At 41.7% G+C, this 22,542-nt stretch overlaps 1 pseudogene; it reads left to right on the forward strand.

Moving 5' to 3' along the window:
* Window positions 1–21,041: 21,041 nt before the first annotated feature.
* On the forward strand, window positions 21,042–21,140 carry LOC145573556 (small nucleolar RNA R71; annotated as a pseudogene).
* Window positions 21,141–22,542: the final 1,402 nt, after the last annotated feature.

Consider the following 22,542-nt stretch of genomic DNA (forward strand, 5'->3'; position numbering starts at 1 on the left):
CCTAAACTTCATATCAATGTTCTTCCATTGTGGAGAGTCGACCGGATGCTTCATCAAACCGTTTTTCTTTCTTCCCTCTGCATGCCATCTCAAGTTCTTAGCGTCTTTTGGAATTGAAAATAGACGCTTAAACCTTGGAATAATGGGAAGATACCACAACACCTTAGCAGGAGGTCCCTTCATCCCAGCATTGCAACTTGTTCGCTTGTAAGGCGACTTACCGCAACGTGGACACTCTTCCAACTCTTCATATTCATTTCGATACAGAACAAAATCATTAGGACATGCATGAATCTTTTTATACTCCAAACCAAATGGACACATGAGTTTCTTTGCATAATAGTAAGAATTAGGAAGTTCATTCCCTTCTGGCAACATGTCACATAACGCAGTCAACAAAGAAGTGAAACTAGTCACTCCAGTTATGTTTTGACTTAATGTTAAAAAGTGTTAGCACGGCCGAGAGTTTTGTGTATTTTTTGGACTTGGGATACAAAGGCTTTTTGGCAGCCTCTAATAAGGACTCAAATACATCGGATCGGTCCCCGAAGTCACCTTCAACATCATGCATCATCTCATCCAAGTGATCAACGCCACCATCCTTGATCTCATCCCTCCCCTCATCCCCATCTCCACCATCATCAGTCCCATATTCCTCTTCCACACAAATCTCGGCACTCTTATCATGCGTATCATTTCCAACAACATTCTCTCTATAAGACCCCTTTTCACCGTGCCAAACCCACACATGATATTGAGGCCTAAACCCATGACATTGTACATGAACCATGATAGTATCAACACTATCGACCAATGTGACATTATTACAATTCACACAAGGGCAATAAAGGGCATTGACACCCGTTTTGAGCTGATATTGTGACGCAGTCTTGCAAAACTCTTGAACACCATTAAAGAATTCCAATGTATCACGTCTACCATACATCCAACCGCGATCCATCGACGTTTTAAACTGCCTTTAAGCATACCAATACATATATGATTAAGCATACCAACACAGTTATGATGTCAATCAGAGTACAATCCATATATATCATTCATATTGCGTAAAAATGAATGCTCCAAAAAGGTCCTTATCACTCCAACCTAACCCATCCTTGAACGTTTAATCTCATTAGTGAATGTATGTCAACTTTGTAATTTTAGGGAAAATCCGGCAGCATTTCCCCTAATTCTCCAAGTACACTATGTAGGTAATAACTTACCTACATATGCACCTAGAGAACAAGGTGGGAAAATGATAAGCCAGGATATTCCTTAAAATTGAAAAAGAGACATACATTCACTACCTAAGTGAGATCAAATGTCCAAAGTCCTAAGCGGGGACTATTCAAGACTTTCTCCTAATAAGAAAGACTCGAACGGGTATCTAGGCAAATGATGATGCAAGCATTCAATAATTTGCATTTATTTGACATTCAACAATACACAAGTTCATTCATTTATATAGTGCTAATTAGAGTAACTACAAGCAAACTAATGTTACTTTACAATCCATACATTCATTCATAACAATCCATTCATAAATTATATTTTACTAACCAATTTTAACAAACTAACTAGTTAACTAACAAGTAATATATTCAATAAAATTACTTTAAAGCTACTTTAATTCACACAACATATAAATATGTAACATGTAAACAATTAAACAAAAAATTAACAATATGAAATAAACAAACAATTAATTAAACAATTAAGTAAAAATTGTGTTAACTAAATTTGAAACCCCAACTTTTAAGTTTGGAATAAACAAACAATTATATCAAATGAAGCAACCCACCTACATGAAGCAACCCACCTACATGCAGCAACAACCACAGCAACACGACCAGCTCCACCACAGCACAACACCCCCGCAACCACCTACGAGCACCAGCAACCCCGCAGCAACAACCACGACCAGCAGTAACACCCATGAACAGAGAAGGAGTGGTGGTGGTGGAGTCTCGAAAAATGAGAAGGACTTAAATGAGAGGGGAACGAAAGTATGAGAGGAGTGGAGGGAAATGTGAATTTGGAATGAAAAATGAGAGGAGGGAGATCGAAAAACAGAGAGCTGGTTTTGTGTTGGGTGGCAATTTTTTTTTTAAAAGGAAGCAGTTTGAACCGTTTCCCTTTTGATTTATGGAAGCGATTTGGTTCAAACCGCTTCCCTTTGCAAATCTTTGTTTGTTTTGGAGGGTTTTTGTGGGTATTTGGAAGCGGAATTTAAAAAACCGTTTCCAATTTAGGGCTTCTAAATTGGTTTTTTCTACTAGTGAATATATCAAAATTAAACATAAAATTGCATTGAAAAAGAAAGGATTCTTACAAAACTTTGATCAATATCAAAGAGGAATGAGAATCACAATATCATAATCATCAAACACCAAGTTTCTCTCTCTAAAATCTAAGAACAATATCACAAAGTCAAGAGCTTCTCTCTCTAACATTCTAATCAAAATCAATTCCATTATAAAACAAGGATTATTCTCCCTCTAGAAATGAAGGAAATCTATATATAGTAAAACTAATTAAGAAGAAGTTAGTTAGATGTCCAAAAAAGACCTCAAATGGCACAACCTCTCACTCCTAAGCGCGGCCGTAACAAAATGGGTACGGAAACAGGAGGAGGAGAGAGGCGCGGCCGCTCCTGGCAGCTGCGCGGCCGTGCCAGCCACCTGCGCGGCCGCTCCTCCCTCCCGCGCGGTCGTGCACTGGGAGCAGGGGATATGCTTGGGTGTGCTCGAAGATGCCCCCGTGCGCTCCAGAAAATGCATGATGCTAAGGCAGTTTCTTGAAGCCATTACGGTGGTTCAACACCATCTTTTCATGTCCACGCGGCATGAGAGCGCAGCGTTGAAGACTTAACTCTTGCATATTTACCAGTTCTTTAGAAGCAGTAGCCTTATTAGTCTTAATTGGAGCTGCAATTATTCCAGCAAGCTTAATCAAGGAAGACTGCCCCCAATATTTCAAATTAAGCCCAGGTAGCCTGATCCAGATAGGAACCTCAAACACTCCTTCATCCATCAGATTCATCCTTGGGTCCCATCTCTTCATCATCAATGGTTTTTTTTATCAAACAAGACTGGCCCTACATTCACAGCCTTTTTTCGACCCTCAACAGTCTTGAATCTCACCATGAATACTCCATTATTCATCGATGAAATCCTATCAACCCCAAACTTCCCCCAAATTCGTCGTATAAACCCATTCATAACATAGCTCGAAGGCTTACCACACAACACATAGCATACAATTTTAGAATTCCAGAAAGAGATTTCAGATTGCACATCTTCCTTAGTCAATGTCACCTTCCCAGTTCTTGCAGCATTCATAGAAACATTCTCATCAATCCTACCCTTCCCCGACAAATCCAATCCCTCATCCATATTATTCGAAAACATATGTTCTAACTAATACTACTCGAATTATTTGGAATAGACGTCCTTCCCCCAGATAAACTCAATCCCTCATCCCTGGTGTCTTTGAACAGATTATCTTTCCAAGTCAATCGAATAGGGGATTTAGCATGCAAAATAGGGATTGCAAAGGATTCACATTAACTGGGTTCTCAAAAATTGGGGGAACCGAATTACTTATGCAATTAGAGTGTTCAATCATCAATAATGGAGTTGGATTCTCAATGCCAAGAACACTATCATAGCATACATCATTTCTAAGCTCATCTTCAACGGCGAAAGAAGAAGAATTAATTACCTTCAACCAGCGATTGAACTCCTCCTGATGCATTTCCCGATCCTCTTCAGTAACTTCCACTACCAGAATAGCATCCTCCATTACTTCTTCCAACCAGCTATCCAATAAAACATCCTTCGAAGCCATAATCTGTTCTTTCCTCTTCGTGAAGCTGCGGGTTCTAGGTCTGGAGTTCTGCGTCAACTTCTGCTTCTTCTTTGTTTTTAACCCATAATTCTTAATTCCCATGCCCTTCTTTCTCTTCGCCATTAAAATCGAGCTCAAATTCGAAGGTCCAAATCGTTGGTTTCAAGCTACCTCAAATTTCTCTCTCTAGACTCTCTATCTACTTTTTTCGACTTTCACTTGATTCAATAAGCTTTGACTTTCATTTGATTTAATTAGCTTTTTTGAATCCATTTGACTTTCATTTGCTTCAAAAACCTTTGTTTGAATGTGTATGACTTTCATTTGATTCAATTAGCATTGTGGAATGATTTGACTTTCATTTGATTCTAAAAGCTTTGTTTGAATGTGTTTGACTTTAATTTGATTTAGTTAGCTTTGTTTGAATGTGTTTGACTTTCATTTGATTCAATTAGCGTTTTTAAGTTCATTTTACGTTTATTTGATTTAAAAAGCTTTGTTTGAATGTGTTTGACTTTTATCTGATATAAAAAGCTTTGTTTGAATGTGTTTGACGTTCAATTGATTCAATTATCTTTTTTGAATGCATTTGACTTTCATTTGATTTAAAAATCTTTATTGAATGCCTTTGACTTTCATTTAATTCAAAAAGCTTTATTTGAATGTGTTTGACTTTCATTTGAATGTGTTTGTGTTTGGTTTCAATGTGTCCGACTCACCGCGAAAAATAAAACCCGAGCCCAAGATTAGAGAAAAGACTAAATTATCCATGTAGCATGCTTCGCACGACCAAATGGAGCTCTTACTTGAGAAAGCCAAGTCTTACAAAGGGCGATGACCTCCGACGGAGTCCACCCACAACGTGACCCGACCGGTCTACTACTTGGAGGTTAGCCAAGTCCGACCAAAAAGACTTCTAGAGTAATTAATGAGTTTAAAGGTTTTATCTCAAAGTGGAGATGCCTTTTCTAACTCTAACTCAAGTAAGTTTCCCAAAATCCCAAGGGGAATATTTATAGGGAAACTCAAGAGAGAAATCAACTCTCCCATCAATGTGGGAGAGTTTGTAAAATCAATTTTCCCTTTATATTTTCAAATCAAAAATAAAATAAAATAACTAAGTACAAATTAATCAATAAGTGGCATTCTAAGAGGAGAGGTTAGGTAAGGACCACAAGGGAAGGGGGGGACCGGTACTTGATCCTAAAGGCTCCCAAGAAAACCGTCCCTCTCACTCTTAGCTCAAATGAGCACGCGCCATGTGGTAGCCCAAGCCGTGCCGGGATCTCCTCTCCTTTCTGTTCAGGCAGCGGTTAAGTAGAGTTCACTTGAGCATCTTCTTATTTCTGCTCTTTCTCACCTCCGCCTGTAGCTTGAGCTGGATCCTCTTCGACCTCCCGGTTAGCCTAAGCATGAAATGTCCCCGGGTCTAGTTTTCCCTCAGCCTTAGCATTAATGACTTCATCAGCATACTGATAAGCCAAGGCCTAGAGACCATACTCCTGCCCTGGGCATAGAGTGTCCCAAGCAAGCTTCATGCGGTCCGCATAGTCGGACTCGTTCTCATTAACGATCCGGTCCTGCTCGGCCTCTAGGGTGACCTTGAAGTTCTCTTGAGCCCACGCCATCTCATTCTTCAGGCGGTTGACATCCGCGCGGAGATTTGTGTTTCTCCTTGTCAACCGCCTCAAGCACCTTGAGGTCCGACTGAGCATTTTTCAGTGCTGCCTCAAAGTCGGAGGCCTTTTTCTTCGCAGTCTCTAGCTAAGCCTTCAAGCGCCTGATATCATCCGCCTGTTTCAGTTCAAATGCTTTAGACTCAAGTTCATTTATTGTATTTAAATAGAGAGAAACGTCTGCGGAGTCTGCGGAGTCTGCGCAGCTTTATTGGCTCGTTTTACCTCAGTCTGCTTGCGCTGCCATGGTCTCTTTAACCCATCCACCCTCAGCATAGCATATGGCCACAAGCGGAGTGTTAAGAACTCAAACGGGAAAATACCTGATGAAATTTGATGATGAAATTTGATGTAATTTGATTTGAAGGGTCATACCTCAGACAGGAGAGCCATGATCCGGTCAAGGTTGAACGTCTCAATGCTTGGGATGGCATCCTTCTCCGTCTTGGGGATGGCCCCAAGCATGGACTTGGCGTACTGTTGCACATTCGGCCACCGGGGGAAATCTGCATCACAACCAAGATTGGGTAAGTAAACTGCATAGGTGGCACCTATCTACAGACGGCTCCCTAACGAACCCTCTAAAGTCTGCTGTGAGTGAGACTTCACCCGCATGGGCCAAGGAAGCTCAAACGGTGATCTGAAAGGAGGAGCCATACCTTGCTTAATAATTTGCAGGCTGTCATCACCCACAGTCGTGGCAGAAATGCGAGCCACCTTGGGCATTTCGTCCCCCTTAGGCACCGCCGCTGTGCCAAACTTCTTGCCTAGGTCTATCCCTAGGCCGAAGCCTTGCAAGTCGATGCTCTTCCCCCCGATGGTGAGAAGCGTATTCCCACCTTGCAGTTTAGGAGCCGTCTGGGTCGACGACACCTTCCGAGATTTGGTGGAACTATCGACCGTCTCATCCAGTTTCCGCTTGATGAGCTTTTGGAAGGATTGCGGAACGTCCTGCAAAGCAATGGTACAATGAGTTCACAGCTGGCAATGAACTGCCTTTAGTAAGAGATTAAAATGAAATTCAAATTAAACTAGTCAAACGGTGAATACCTGACCCTTGGCGGCAATTTCCGCCCATTGTTTCTCCGCCTTATCCTTGCGGATTTGTGCTGCAGGCCTTCTGGGGGTTTTCTCTTCAGAAACCATGTTCCTGCCCGTCTCTGCAAACAAAACGCTTGTTACAACATAGATAAAATAAATGAAATAAAGAATTTAACGTAGACGACATAAGTACTGCCGAATACACATTGGACATACGTCTATCAAACATTGTACTGAGACCGCAGGAGGACAAAAATGCCTCGTCTCTCAGCCATACATGCCTACGTATCCAATTTTTAGGGACACTTATTGCCTCCTCAGTTGAAAGGTAGTCGGTTTTAAGTTCAAAGAATCCCTCATCTATGATTTTCTCATAGTCCTCGTCTGGAATGGAAGGGAATTTTCACTTTTGACCTAGGAGGTCCGGCTTCCTATTGTACCGCCTGTACTTACGGTTCTCTCTCTCCTTAGAGGAAGACACTAGATAGAAGCGCTCCTTCCAATTATCCCACTTAGACAGTTTGTCTAAGGTCATTTGGTACTTGGGGTATGTGGTAAGAGTTTATCACGTTCTCCTCCCGCCTAGGCTTCGATTGAGGTAATGCCTCCCAGCCAGGGTGGAGTCCTTGCCATTAGCAGGCGGCTATATAGCCCAAAATGTTGACCCAAGAATTTGGAGTCAACTGCCATACACCCAAGCCGTATCCTGGGAGGATGGCTTTAACTGCATCGTGAAGAGGGAAACGGAGGCCGGCTAGGAACGCCGCCTCATAACAGTCGAAGTACCGATTGACTTTCACCAGTTCGTCCTCCCAGGCAATGGTGCCTAATTAATGCGGCACCTAGATGTTTAATCCGTCTCCTAGAGGGTACATGAGCTTAAAATTGTCTAAGCCATTCTCCATTGCAGCTTTGTCTTTGGCTGACACATGGATCTCAGCCGGGTTATTCTTCTCTTTCTAGTCTTTGCGTTCCTTTTCCTCGCTGTTCTCAAGTAGAGGAAGATCATCATCGTGACAAGAGTAAAATGCATGTCGTTATCTACCCTTTCCCCAAGTCAAACTAAATTTGTAAACACCTAACCAACCATATATGAATATAGGGCAAGTTAAGGGTCGATCCCAAGGGAATGCAATGATGCAAACTAAAGTCTAAGTCAAGCTACCTCGAAGACGAAATTGAGATTATGGTTGGTACTAAAGTGAACTAAAACAAGTTTAAAGTAATCAAAGGTCTAAACACCAGGGATATGGGTTCCACATGCAAGATCAATGATAATGCTAGTTTAAAGCTCAGTCAATTAATTCAAGTATTGCAATGGACAAACAATAGTAGCAATAAAGAGAGTTCAAATGCTATCCCCTATAGGCCAATCTAGTGGTCACTATGAGAGGCAAACCAAGAAGAATCGCAAACAAACTCAATCAATTAGAGCAACCTTCAAATCAATTGTTCATGTCATTAAGAGTTGCAGTGCAATCTAGATTAATCTTATAGGGTGATCAATCCTAGTCTAATCAATCTCATGCAAAACTATGTCAACCAATTTAATTGCAACAAATCAATCAATCAAAGAGCATGAACTAGCAATTCCATTAATCAAACATGCTTCCCCCTTTCCCTAGAAACTAATCTACTCACTAATCATGGTGAAATTCAAGAACAAATAACTAGAAATTGCATTGATCATCATTCTATATCAAAATCTAATAGAAATCAAAGTATTCAATAATATCAAACTCAAATCCAAAGAAAAACAAGCATCAAGCATAAATCAAATAGCAAGTAAGTAAGAGATGAAAAAAGGAAGAGATTCTCACTAAAATTGATGATTGAAAATGAAGAAATCCAAACTTGATTGATCAAATGTTGAGTTACAAGAACTTCTCTCTAAATTCTCTCTCTAAAACTAAGCTAATGAAATATAAAAAGTTCGTTTCAAAAAGGGAATACAATTCTATTTATAAGCTAAGAAGAAATCTGCAGCTCCCGCGCCCTCTCCCGATAGACCCGCACTCGCAGAGAAATGGGTACGGAACCCTCCGCGGGCTATCTGGGCAGTACCTGCGCCCGCGGCATCAAGGACCCGCGCCCGCGGCAATGACACCCGCGCCCGCGGCTAATCCCCTGCTCCCAAAGACTGATCAGGGGGGGCCGCGGTCTCTCTGAATGGAGCGGTCTCTCCATTTTACCCGCGCCCGCGGAGAGCCCTCGGGGCAACCGCGGCAAGTTCCTGCCTCGATTTGGCACTTTTGAGCAACTTGGGCCCGCGCCCTGCTGGAATTGCCTTGGAGACTTCTCCAAGGCCTCTCTAAGCCCTCTCTAGCCAAATGCTTCTTCCTTGCTTGATCATTGAGGTCCCGAATTGAATCCTTTGCCAAGGTGATTCTCACAATACCTACACAAGTAAACGAAGGAAGGAAATAAAAGGGAAAAAGAGCCAAATAAAGGAAAAACACGATAAAAACTCGAGAATCATAAAGAAAAGAGGAAAAGGAGAAACTAAAGGAAAAAGGACCAAAATTAAGAGAAGAAAGCATGAAAAAGGGAAAGAAATAACCTAAAAGACTACCCTATGAGTGCCATAAATGACACTCATCAAATTCCCCCAAGCTAGACTTTTGCTCGTCCCGAGCAAAACAAAGGCCAAGAAGGAAAAAGAAGGGCTTATTCGAAATAAAAAAGAAAAAGAGGTGCAAGAATTTACACTAAGACTCACTGTCGTAGGAATCACGGTTGTTTTTAGCTACAACAAGCCATTTTAAACCCCTAGATCGCCCTAGAGGACGAGTGATGCTCTGGTAAAGTATCCTAAGAGTTTACCCATAACTCTCCACCAAAACCCCCAAGAGGCAAACCATAGAAAGAAAAGAAAGAGGAAAAAGGAAACAAAATCTTTACGAAATGGACTTACAAAGAGAATATAATTCAAATGAATAACAACCTTTCTAAATGAATTATGGTATGCACGATACCTAAGGTTGATTGAAACATAAATATGCTAAGCATAGGAACTAGTTATCACACTCCACTTTCATCCCAAACGGTCTTACCGCGTTCCCCCTACTAATCTCATATCTCCCCTTAGTGTGCATCTCATAGATTCCGCGAAGGAACCGAAAAAAGATCAAAGTTTTAGGCTACTCGACATCTTGATTTCGCATCCCCTTTCCTTAGTCCACAACCTATGTTTCCCTCCACCGATGAAAGACTCAACTCCTAGGTCCAAGGTCTTCCCCAAGGTTGTAACGTAAGGCAAGAAGGGTTAAGGTAGGCTAAAAATTTAAAATTTGGTGGTTATCCTAAAATGTGAAGCAAAGACCGGCCAAATCTCAACACCAAACTTAAGTAATCACCAAACAAAAATGTATTAACACCCCCAAGCTTATTCAAAGCAACACTCTACTAATATAGGAATAAAAAGCGTGAACGTTTTCCCCCCCAAGCTAAAGGAAGCATTGTCCTCAATGCAAAGAGAGGTGAAAGTCACTTGGAAAATTTTTTTTTTCATGTTTTTATTTTTCTCTCTCTTTTTTTTTTCTAAACACCTTTAAAGCATTAGTCCTTGCCTCTTTCTCAATTCGGACGGCTTTTACAAATATGCATTTATTAACATCCTTGCCTCTTTTTTTAAAGGACGGCTTTTACATAAGCATTTGCCATTATTTACAAAATATAAACAACTCAAATATGTGTACCAAATCGAACCAAACTCCTACTTCATACACCACAATCACCAAACATTGACCTTTGCTTCACAAAAACCAAAAAGAAGGAGAACGAAACAAAAGGCTCAAGATATCTAATTATGCGGTTTGAAAAGAGGGAAAGAGGTTCAAAGGGGTAACAAGTAGGCAAATGTATCCCAAACCCAAAAAGTAAACATAAAAGGGACTATCCTAGAAAAAAGAAAATACCTCCCCGAAAAAAAGTTGCCTTTGTCCTTCCTAGGTAGTTCGGTCACGGTCTTAGGAATCATACGCTAAGATTCTAGATTAGGTTTGCGAAAATCAAGGATCCATGCCGCTCATGCAAGAATTTGATGAAAGCTTGAACAATTATACATCTCACATGGTTGTAGAAAAAACTCACTAAGGTTGTCAAATCAAAGATAGGGAGCAACTACCAACATGCCACAAACGAGTAGAATCCGGTTTCATGATCCCCCTAGTTCTAGACGGCTATCTTAGCATGCTTTATCCTAGAATCAACCAAACATAATCTCAAACCGTGCATACCATTATTACCTAGGAAGACTATTATTCAAAAGAAAAAGTCCATTGCATACAAGTCCAACATTCAAAAAGAGAAAGAGTAAAAAGAAAACCTCAAAAAGTTATGCACACTAACAAGAATAAAAGTAAGGGAAAGAAAAGAAAAGAGAAGATGGAAAACTAAGATAAAGATAAGAAAGGGAAAGAGGAAAGGGCAAAGATGCAATCATAATACGTTTATCCCAATCGACATACAAGTGGTCTAATGGCCACATCGCCAAAGACCCCAAACACACAAGGTGTAAAATTCATACATCCTCGAACCGTTCAACTTCCCCTAAATCTAATCTTAATCTAAGCAACCAAGAAAATAAAGAAGTGAAAAATAAAAGGAATAAAATAAGAAAGGCCTCACCAAGCGTTCGTGCTAGACTAAAGTACCCAAGGAGTAGGAACGAGCTTCTCCAAAAGGTTCCGCAATCCAAAGCATGAGCTACGAACAAGGTGAGTTAAAGAAAAGAAAGCTATATATATACAAAATGAAATTGTTAGTAACTTCCAAACAAAAGCAAACAATAAAACACTTAAACACTAACTATATACAAAGACCTAGAAAAACCTATCATCATCAAAACCAAAAATTTTTTCTTCAAGAAGTTCCCAAAAACATCATCCAAAGAAATAACACAACAACAAGCAACACAACAACGAGACCAATAGCCAAAAATCCACCAAAAACCTTATCAGAAACTTCCCACCGAGCCGAAGGTGCCTTCCCCACACTAACACATCCTTCTTGACCCTCCCCCCTCACAAAATGAAAGCATCGACCCCGATGCCGACAAACATGCAAAAATAGGGAAAGGGGAGAACAAAAAAAGGGAACAAACATGCAAAAAGGGGACTATTGGCCACTAGGGCCGGCACCATCATCACATCCAACATCATCACCCCTATCCCAACCTCCGGTGTAACCGGGAGGAAAACCATAATGACCCTTAAATAGGTGATGAGTGACATTTTATGTCACTCCTAGGATAGTGTTTATGCCTTGTTTTAGCTTGTCTTAGGGTGTTCTGCAGTTATTTTGTTCAAATAATGCGTGCATATATGTGTCGATGTATTTTTAATGAAATCACGTATATTGTTGAATGCTTGCCTTTAGTGCGTGTTTGCACCGTTCCCTATACCTTATTGCTTCCCTTGGTGTTTGTGCTTAGGTATTTGAAGTCTTGGATTGCAAAGAAAAAGCCAAGGAAGCATGAGAGAAGAATCGAAGAAAGCAAGGTGCAAGGGCGCGAATAATGTGCGGGCGCGCAGCCCTGTGAGAAACCGCGCAAAATTGGCGAAATTGCAGAATCGAGGCAGAAATTTTTGCGCGGCCTGTGTGCGATATGTGCGCGGGCGCACACCCACAAATGCGCGGGCGTGTATCCAGCAGCGCGGGCGCGCATCCAGCAGCACGGGCGCACACACCCAAGCACAAGCCGCGCAACCCACAAATGCGCGGGCGCGCAGCTACATTGCGCGGGAGCGCAGACCGCTGAGAGGGAGCGCAGGCCGCTGTGAGGGCGCACAGACCGCTGCGAGGGCGCACGCGCGGGCGCACAACTACCATGCGCGGGCGCACAGATCCTTGCGCGGGCGCATGGCGGGTCCTGCTCAGCGTTTTTGTTCGGTTCTTTATATATTGCGGGGCTTTTTTTCTACGAGAGAACTTCATTCTTTTAGATTTTTTTCCCTTGTTTTAAGAGAGATTCTCCCTCTAGGTTTAGCTTAGGATTAGAGTAGTTTAGAGAGAGAAAGTGAGGGTTTCACCATTGTTGAGCTTGGATTTTGAAGAAGAAGATTGATCATCTTGTTTGTAGACTTTCATCTTCAATCAATGAGAATCTCTAACTCTCTTTCCACTATTTTATTTGCTTTCTCTTGATATTGTTTTTGTTGTTGGTATTGCTTGTTAATCATGTTGATTCTTGATTATTTGTTGATTAATCTTGTTATTATCATGATTAGTGAGTAATTTCCCCATTAAGGGGATGGTTGTGGTGTAGTTTGATCTTGAGCATGTTCTAGGTTAGAATTGATTTATTTGTGATTAAAGTCTTTACATGTTTGATATTCTTTAATCTTCTTGCAAGTGCAAATTGTTGGTTGATTAAAGGTGAATCTTTGCTAACAAGGAACGAAAGTTGACTTAGCTAAGGTTCATTATTATCGATTGTTATTTAATAGTACCTCCTAGTATAAGGTTCTAATGTGGAAGCATAGAGGCTATGTTAGGAGAAGCCAATTGACCCCAGAAGGCGGCTAGATTGGATCCTTTATTTCGATATTTGAGCATGTTTAGTTCATAATTAATTCAATTTCTATGCCTTTGTGTATGTTCAAGTGAATGCTTTACCTAAACCATTTCCCTTAATGTTTTATTTCTTGTTTTAGCATATTTAGACTTTAGTTTATTTATCTCCTATTCCGGACTAGCTTAATTGTCGATAACATTTGGTGGTGTTTATCCGTTCTCTGTGGTTCGACCCCTATGCTTGCCTTATTCTCGTATTAGGTTTGTTTAGGTTGTATAAATTGTATTTGATCTAGGGATAGACAATTGACGACGCGTTTATTCCCTTGTCAATAGGTCTTGTTGGGAAGGGGTCAATTGGTCGAAAGGCTCTTGTTGAACAAGGAGCTCGGGGTGACGGGGGTGAACATAGTAATATGCGGGATCACCCCGATAATCACTCCCCCCCGAGACCCTATAATCACAGGGCGGGAAGTTGCGCCTTGGCACATCGGGGTTCTCAACCCCGGGCCAATAAGGGTACGTAGGGAGGCCGTCACCACCCCGAGAAGGTACCGGCCCTTGTTGGGGCGGCACATAAGGGTAGTTGACCGGAGGGGCGACCTCCCCCCTACGTACACTAGCGTCATACAAGGCGCTAGTTTGATAAGATAAAGTTTGATGGTTAGAATACATACCTTGCATGCTCAATTACATGCGCTCCATGTTGGCTCTCATGGCCTCCATTTCCCGGAGATAAGCATCTCCTTGGAAGTCTTGTTGTTGTTGTTATTGTTGATGTTGTTGTTGTCGTTGTCGTTGTTGTCTTCTCTCTCTTCTTCTTCCTTGAGCATCCTCTTGGAAATGCTCATGTTGTTGATGAAACCGCGGTTGTTGTTGTTGTTGGTCCTCTTGTTCTTCTCCTCTTCCTTCCTCCTCCTCCTCATTGACTCCCTCAAACCCGGCTCCCTCAACAAAATTTTCATCCTCCTCCATCTCATCCTCTTCTATCCTTCCATTGTCCCTAGGGACCATCCAAACATTCCTAGCTTGGCGAAAGATGGAGGTAGCGGCCGGGTTAGGGAGAAGGCAATGGTGGGTATTCCTCACTAGCCAAGAGTAAGTACCGGCTCTCCTAGTACTAGTTATGAAACGAAGGGTGTTGACCTGCTTCAAACTAATCCAAATGTCTTCACTCCCTCCAACCGGAGTGCAAGACTCTAAGAATCGCTCTTGCTTAAAATACCTCACTAGACGGGTCACCATGCCCCCACAATGAATCTCCCCCGTCTTAACCCCATGCATAATCTCCTTGCAACACTCCATGAAAATGTAGCCAAAATTTAGCCTAGACCCCAACTCCGGCTTAGTAGCCTTCCACAAAACCAAGATCTCCTCTCGAGATAACTTCCCCTAATCTTGCTTATTATAAACCGAATACCCGAGAATTCTATGGAGGATCCTAAGGGCCGGATGGATAATCTCACTAGCAAGGGATATCTTTGAGTCAAACTGCTTTTTGTGGGCTATGGTTCTCCACCAAGCAACCTCATTGTACTCACTTTGGGCAAGGGAGATAAGGGGCTCGAAGATATCACCATTGGGGTTGAAGCCGAGGGCTACATTAAACTCGGCTAGGTTCATAGTGTGTTTTACATTGAAGAGTTGGAAGGAAATGATGAAGTCGGTTTCCCCCACCCTATTGAATTCAAATGTGGAGAAAAATTCAATTGAAGGCTCCAAATAGGTTAGAGGGGTAGATTTCAAAAACTCACCCAAGCTTAGGTTTTCGAGGAGTACGTCAAGGTCGTTATCTATGCCTAGCTTGGCCATGTCCTCACGAAAATAATGGCGGGTGGGTCTAAACCTTCGGTCTTTCATTTTGTTATAGATCGGCAATTGTTTAGACCGGTTCCATAATTTTAGAGGTGGTAGAGGAGGAGGGGGTGTCATCTTGGGTTGAGGAATGTGTTTGGGGTTGAGGGTTTGAGGATTGGCCTTGAGAAGATTGGCCAGGAGATTGGTTCGAGCGGTTTTTGCTACTCTTGACTTTCCTCAACAAATTCATTTTTACCACACAAAATTCACAAAAATTCACAAGAAATACTCCAACTCCCTCAAATAAACAACAAACACCTCAAACACTCACAAACCTCCTTACAAATCCAACCTAACCCCCAAAAACTACAAGGTACCTGTTTCAATCAACACAACAACTAAAATTCCAACAACAAATACCAATATCAACAATCATCCATCAAATATATGCAAGATTTATCAAGAAAAATCAACCATCACTCAAAAATACCAAATTTCACATAAATCAACCATGAAACACAAAAATCATGCTCAAATTCAAGGTAAACAAACCAATGTAAAGAAATCAAGTGAAATTGACAAAAATAATACAAAGGTTAGAAGTATACCAAGATTGGAGACTCAAATTAAGCTTAGAGCACCACACACTACCGAAATTTGCCGAAAAACCACGAGAAAATTGAGTAGGAGTGATGAAAATGGAGAAATAAGGTAGATTTTGTGAAGATTTGATGGAAAATTTGAAGAAAGGAGTAAGAATTTGATGATTTGGGTTAGGGTTTGAGAGTTTTTAGAGAGAGAAAGGGGAAAATTAGAGAGAATATGAGAAAATAAGAGAGGAGAGAGAGAAGAAGGGGGCACCGAGTTAAAGAAGATCCAGGAACCCGCACCCTCTCCCGATAATGTCGCGGTCTCGGGAACTCTCCCGCGCCCGCGGAGAGACCGCGGGGCAACCGCGGGGAGTTCCATCCCAAAATTTGCGATTTTCATACCTGATGGGTGCCGCGCCCTCTCCAAGGATGCCGCGCCCTCTCCAAAACTTCCCGCGCCCGCGGAGAGACCGCGGGGCAACCGCGGGAAGTTCCTGATCCAAAATCCATTTTTGCTCTTAAATGAGGGTCGCGCCCTCTCCAATTTTCCGAGGCCTCTCTAAACTCCCCTGCGCCCGCGGAGAGACCGCGGGGAAACCGCGGTGAGTTCATGATTGGTTTTTACTTTGAAAGGTGAAGAGGCCCCCGAGGTCTCTCCAAGCCCTCGGGGAGCCCTCTCCCCTGCACTCTAAACTCTTCATAAACCCCTTCTTTCCAACAAGTGATGACAATAGGCAACCTACAAAACAAACATAAAACCAACACAACATAAGATCAAAAATTAATAAAGGAAAATTAAAAGAAAAGAAAAGAAAAGAAAAAAAAATGAGATGAGAATCTGGGTTGCCTCCCGTAAGCGCTTTTGGTTAACGTCGTTAGCTCGACGTGCACCACCCTCTCAAGGTTGCTTGAAAAGAATCATTTTGTGAACAAGACCAACAAACACTCCATCAAAGTACTTCTTGAGCCGATGACCATTAACCTTAAATGAAGATGAGGAATCTAAAGGAGAAATCTCCACGGCACCATTACCAAAAACATCCTTTACCAAGAATGGACCACTCCATCTTGACATGAGCTTTCCAGGGAACAACTTCATTCTAGAATTGTAGAGGAGGACTTTGTCACCTACACTTTTGAAAGGCATTATGGACAAAATGAGAGCCATTATCACTTATCACCGCTTTTGGGACACCAAACCTTGGAAAGATGATTTTCTTAAACAACTTCAATACAACCTTGTGATCATTTGTTGGAGAGGCAATGGCCTCAACCCACTTAGAAACATAGTCCACCGCCACAAGGATATATTGATTCCCGTATGAAGAGGGGAATGGTCCCATGAAGTCAATTCCCCATACATCGAACACCTCCAATTAAAGGATAGGTTGTTGAGGCATCTCATTTCGCTTGGAAATGTTCCCAACTCGTTGACATCGGTCACATAACTTAACAAAGCCCCATGAGTCCTTAAAGAGATGTGGCCACCAAAAACCACTTTGAAGAACCTTGGTAGCGATCTTGGAAACACCCATGTGCCCACCACTAGGGTCCGAGTGACACATCCTTAAAACACTAGACACTTCTTCATTTGGAACACAACGCCTAAGCAAGCCATCAACCCCACGTTTGTATAAGATGGGATCATCCCACAAGTAGTGCCTTGCCTCTCTTTTTATTTTCTTCTTTTGGTTCTTTGAGAAAGAGGGTGGAAAATCCCCACATGCTAGAAAATTCACCAAGTCGGCATACCATGGGAGTTCCTTCACCTCTATGGCATACAAGAAGTCATCAAGCATTCTATCTTCTATTGGTAAACCATCATCATGAATTTGATCCCCTTCAAGGCGAGAAAGATGGTCTGCCACAACATTCTCCGCACCCTTCTTGTCCCTAATCTCAATCTCAAAAGCTTGCAATTCAAGCACCCATCGAATCAACCTAGGCTTGGACTCTTTCTTGGCAAAGAGATATTTGAGGGCCGCATGATCCGTGAAGACTATGGTCTTGGAACCCAACAAGTAACATCGGAATTTCTCAAAAGAGTGCACAATTGCCAAAAATTCTTTTTCCGTTGTTGTGTAGTTCCTTTGGGCCCCATTGAGAGTCTTGGACATATAGTAAATCACATGAAGCTTCTTGTCTACCCGTTGCCCCAAAACACCTCCAATCGCCCAATCACTCGCATCACACATCAACTCAAAAGGAAGATCCCACCTTGGGCCTTGAACAATAGGAGTAGAGATTAGGGCCTTCTTCAACCTATCAAATTCCTTCAAACATTTGTCATCAAAATTGAACTCAACATCCTTTTGAAGAAGGTCATTAAGGGGCTTAGCAATAAGTGAAAAATCCTTGATGAATCTTCTATAAAAACCCGCATGACCAAGGAACGATCTCACTCCTTTGACATTCACCGGAGGTAGAAGTTTCTCAATCACTTCTATTTTTGCCTTATCCACCTCAATGCCTCTATTTGAAATCTTGTGCCCAAGCACTATACCTTCCTCCACCATAAAGAGGCACTTCTCCCAATTCAAAACAAGATTGACTTTCACACATCTTGCCAAACACTTCTCAAGATACACTAGGCACTCCTCAAAAGAAACACCCCTCACCGAAAAGTCATCCATAAAGACCTCCATTTCTTCCTCCAACATATCTCTGAAAATACTCATCATGCACCTTTGGAAAGTAGCGGGTGCATTGCATAACCCAAAGGGCATTCTCCAGTAGGCAAAGGTCCCATAAGGACATGTGAAGGTGGTCTTTTCTTGATCATTGGGGTGGATAGGGATTTGGAAGAATCCCGAATACCCATCGAGGAAACAATAAAACTTGTGCCTTGTTAGTCTTTCAAGCATTTGATCAATAAATGGAAGAGGAAAGTGATCCTTCTTGGAAGATGTGTTTAGACGTCTATAGTCTATACACATCCGCCAACCGGTGACCGTCCTAGTTGGAATGAGCTCACCCTTCTCATTCTCAACCACGGTCATGCCCCCCTTCTTTGGAACGACATGGACGGGGGAGACCCACCTAGAGCTAGAGATGGGCAATATGATTCCCGCATCCAATAGCTTGGTGATCTCCTTCTTAACTACTTCTCCCATTTGGGGATGTAGTTTCCTTTGTCGTTCGATAGAGGGAAGGGCGCCTTCCTCAAGAGTTATGTGGTGTTGGCACAAGGCAGGGCTTATACCTTTAAGGTCATCAATTGTGTACCCCAAAGCACCTTGGTGTTTTCTCAAAACACCACATAACGCTTGAGCTTGGCTCACGCTCAAGGATGCACTAACTATCACGGGGTAAGTGGAATGAGGGCCCAAGAATTCATACCTAAGGTGTGATGGTAGAGGTTTGAGCTCTACCATAGGCACACCATTACCTTCTTTTGATGTGGCCGCTTGCAAAGCTTCATGGCTTGAGATTTTCAAGCACATTTGCTCATCCACTTCCTCCACACTCCCATCAAGTAACTCCTCATGATGCACCTACTTTGTCTTTGTTCAACAAAACATTCTCAAGAGCATCGTTAGAAGTGAGCAAGTGCTCATGCATGGAAGACACAACAATATCAAGTGAATCAATCATCATACAATTTTCCAAAAAAGAACATGGATACTTCATGCTCTCATTCAAATCAAATTCTATAACCTCTTCTCCTACCTTAAGGGAGATCTTTGCACTCCTCACATCAATCATGGCTCCCGAGGTAGCAAGAAAGGGTCTACCTAAAATGATTGGAATGGTAGCATCTTCATCCATTTCTAGAACAACAAAATCCACCGGGAACACAAACTTTCCCACCCTCAAAGGGACATCTTCTACCTTACCTTTTGGAAATTTGATTGACCTATCCGCTAATTGCAAGGTAATGTTAGAAGGTAAGAGTTCCCCTAGCTCAAGTCTTTGATAAACCGAATATGGCATTAGGCTCACACTAGCTCCCAAGTCACATAAGGCATTATCAATTTGCATCTTGTTAATGGCACAAGGGATGGAGAAGTTTCCGGGGTCTTTCAACTTGGGTGGCATTTTGTTCATGATGATAGCACTACAATTTTCGGTCAAATTGATGGTCTCCACAACCTCACAAGTTCTTCTCCCACTCAAAATGTCTTTGAGGAATTTGGCATAGTTTGGCATTAGGTTGATCACATCGGTAAAAGGTAGAGAAAGATGAAGTTGTTTTAGCATCTCAATGAATCTCCCAAATTGTTCATCCAATTTGTGTCTCATGAATTTTTGTGGGTAGGGGAGCTTGGGTCTCACAATTTCTTTCTCTACTCTCACCTCTCTAGGTTTCTCAACCACAACCTCATCCAATGATGCCCTATCCCCCTCATTCTCAACCAAAACCTCCTTAGAAATCTCCTTATCTACACCCTTCCTAGGCAATCTCTCCTCAAGAACCTTTCCACTCCTTGTAACAATAGCATTCACGGGTTTCTTGGGATCAAGACCTTGGGAAGGTAAACAAGAAGGGCTTGCATGATCTTTCAAGGCATTAGCAAGTTGAGAGATTTGGTTTTCAAGCATTTTATTGTGGGTCATCATTTCATTGAATTTTTTATCACTAATGACCATGTATGTGTTCAACAACTTGGTTTGATTCTCAATTATTTCTTCCAAATTAGTCCTAGGTGAAGAAGGTTGTGAATAGGAACTTTCACCTTGAGTCTTTGGAACAAATCCGGGTGGGGGACCTCTTTGAGAATTATTTTGAAAATTACCCCTTCCTTGATTGTTCCAATTACCCCTATTTTGACTTTGACCATAACCTTGATTATGATTACCACTACCTTGGTTATGATTTCCACTACCTTGGTTATGATTTCCATAACCTTGGTTTTGGTTACCATAACTTTGGCCTTGACTACCATAATTTTGGCTTTGATTTTGGCCACTATAACCTTGGTTATTATAGCTACCACGAGAACCTTAGTTCCCTTGGTTTCTATAACCACCACCTTGGTTATAGTTGTCAAAATTGCCTTGGCCTTGGTAATTCCTATTCCATTGACCTCTTTGATCATCAAACCTTTGAACATTGTTATTTGACACATAATTCACATGCTCACTCTCATTGTTATCAAACTCATCAACACATTCATTAGGACAAGTACTAGAATCATGATCATACGATCCATATGCATCACAAAACAAACAACCCATAGGCATATTATGTGAAGAAGGAGGGGGTTAAGAGTTAGAAGCAGTACCTCTCCCCTTAAATTGGGAGGGATGATTCGAAGCTTGAGAAAAGGAAGAAGTGCTCTCCAACTTAGCTTTGATTGCGGTCAGCTCCTTTCCCAAGTTTGTCATTTGGGAGGAAAGGTTGTTGATCGCATTTAGATGGTCCACCGAGTACAATGAAGATTGCTTTATTGAAGTGTCCCTCTCCCCATCTTGCCAATCCCTATAGTATGTCACCACGTCCTCAATGATGTCCACAACTTCTTCTTCGGTCTTGTTCATGATAGGGCCCCCGGCCCCTCCATCAAGGCATGACTTGCCTTGAGGACTTAAACCACCGTAGAAGATTTGGATCACTTGGTATGTTGGGATTCCGTGGTGAGGGCACTCCCTTTGATACTCTTTAAATCTCTCCCACGCTTCGTAAAGGCTTTCACTTGGCCTTTGCTTGAACCCTTGAATCAAGGCCCTTGCCTCCGCCGTCTTCTTTTGAGGGTAGAAGCGGGACAAGAAGGCCTTTGTGACATCGTCCCAAGTTCTCAAGGAGTTGGGCTTCACCTCTTTGTCTAGCCACTCCAAAGATCTTCCTATGAGAGAGAAAGGGAACAACTTGAGGCGGATGAATTCTTGAGAAACCCCATTGACTTTGATGGTGTTGCAATATTTTTCAAACTCCTTAAGATGGTTCAATGGGCTCTCATTCGTAGCCCCACTATATTGTCTCCTTTCAATTAAGGTAATCATTGCCGGTCGAATTTCGAAGTCATTTGCCGGTGTAGTAGGTGGAGCTATGCCGCTCTCAAACCTATATGCACCGGGCAATCCAAGATCCTTCAAGGCCACTCTAGGATTTTCAAGGCAACGACGCCATTTTGACAAGAGGAAAATGCGTGTCGTTATCTACCCTTTCCCCAAGTCAAACTAAATTTGTAAACACCTAACCAACCTTATATGAATATAGGGCAAGTTAAGGGTCGATCCCAAGGGAATGCAATGATGCAAACTAAAGTCTAAGTCAAGCTACCTCGAAGACGAAATTGAGATTATGGTTGGTACTAAAGTGAACTAAAACAAATTTAAAGTAATCAAAGGTCTAAACACTAGGGATATGGGTTCCACATGCAAGATCAATGATAATGCTAGTTTAAAGCTCAATCAATTAATTCAAGTATTGCAATGGACAAACAGTAGTAGCAATCAAGAGAGTTCAAATGCTATCCCCTATAGGCCAATCTAGTGGTCACTATGAGAGGCAAACCAAGAAGAATCACAAACAAACTCAATAAATTAGAGCAAACTTCAAATCAATTGTTCATGTCATTAAGAGTTGCAATGCAATCTAGATTAATCTTATAGGGTGATCAATCCTAGTCTAATCAATCTCATGCAAAACTATGTCAACCAATTTAATTACAACAAATCAATCAATCAAAGAGCATCAACTAGCAATTCCATTAATCAAACACGCTTCCCCCTTTCCCTAGCAACTAATCTACTCACTAATCATGGTGAAATTCAAGAACAAATAACTAGAAATAAAAGTATTCAATAATATCAAACTCAAATCCAAAGAAAAACAAGCATCAAGCATAAATCAAATAGCAAGTAAGTAAGAGATGAAAGAAGGAAGAGATTCTCACTGAAATTGATGATTGAAAATGAAGAAATCCAAACTTGATTGATCAAATGTTGAGTTACAAATCAAAAACCAAGAACTTCTCTCTAACTTCTCTCTAAAACTAAGCTAATGAAATATAAAAAGTTCGTTTCAAAAAGGGAATACAATTCTATTTATAAGCTAAGAAGAAATCCGCAGCTCCCGCACCCTCTCCCGATAGACCCGCGCCCGCGGAGAAATGGGTACGGAACCC

The sequence above is a fragment of the Chenopodium album genome, chromosome 12 (genome assembly GCF_948465745.1).
Source record: "Chenopodium album chromosome 12, dcCheAlbu1.1, whole genome shotgun sequence".
NCBI lineage: Eukaryota > Viridiplantae > Streptophyta > Magnoliopsida > Caryophyllales > Amaranthaceae > Chenopodium > Chenopodium album.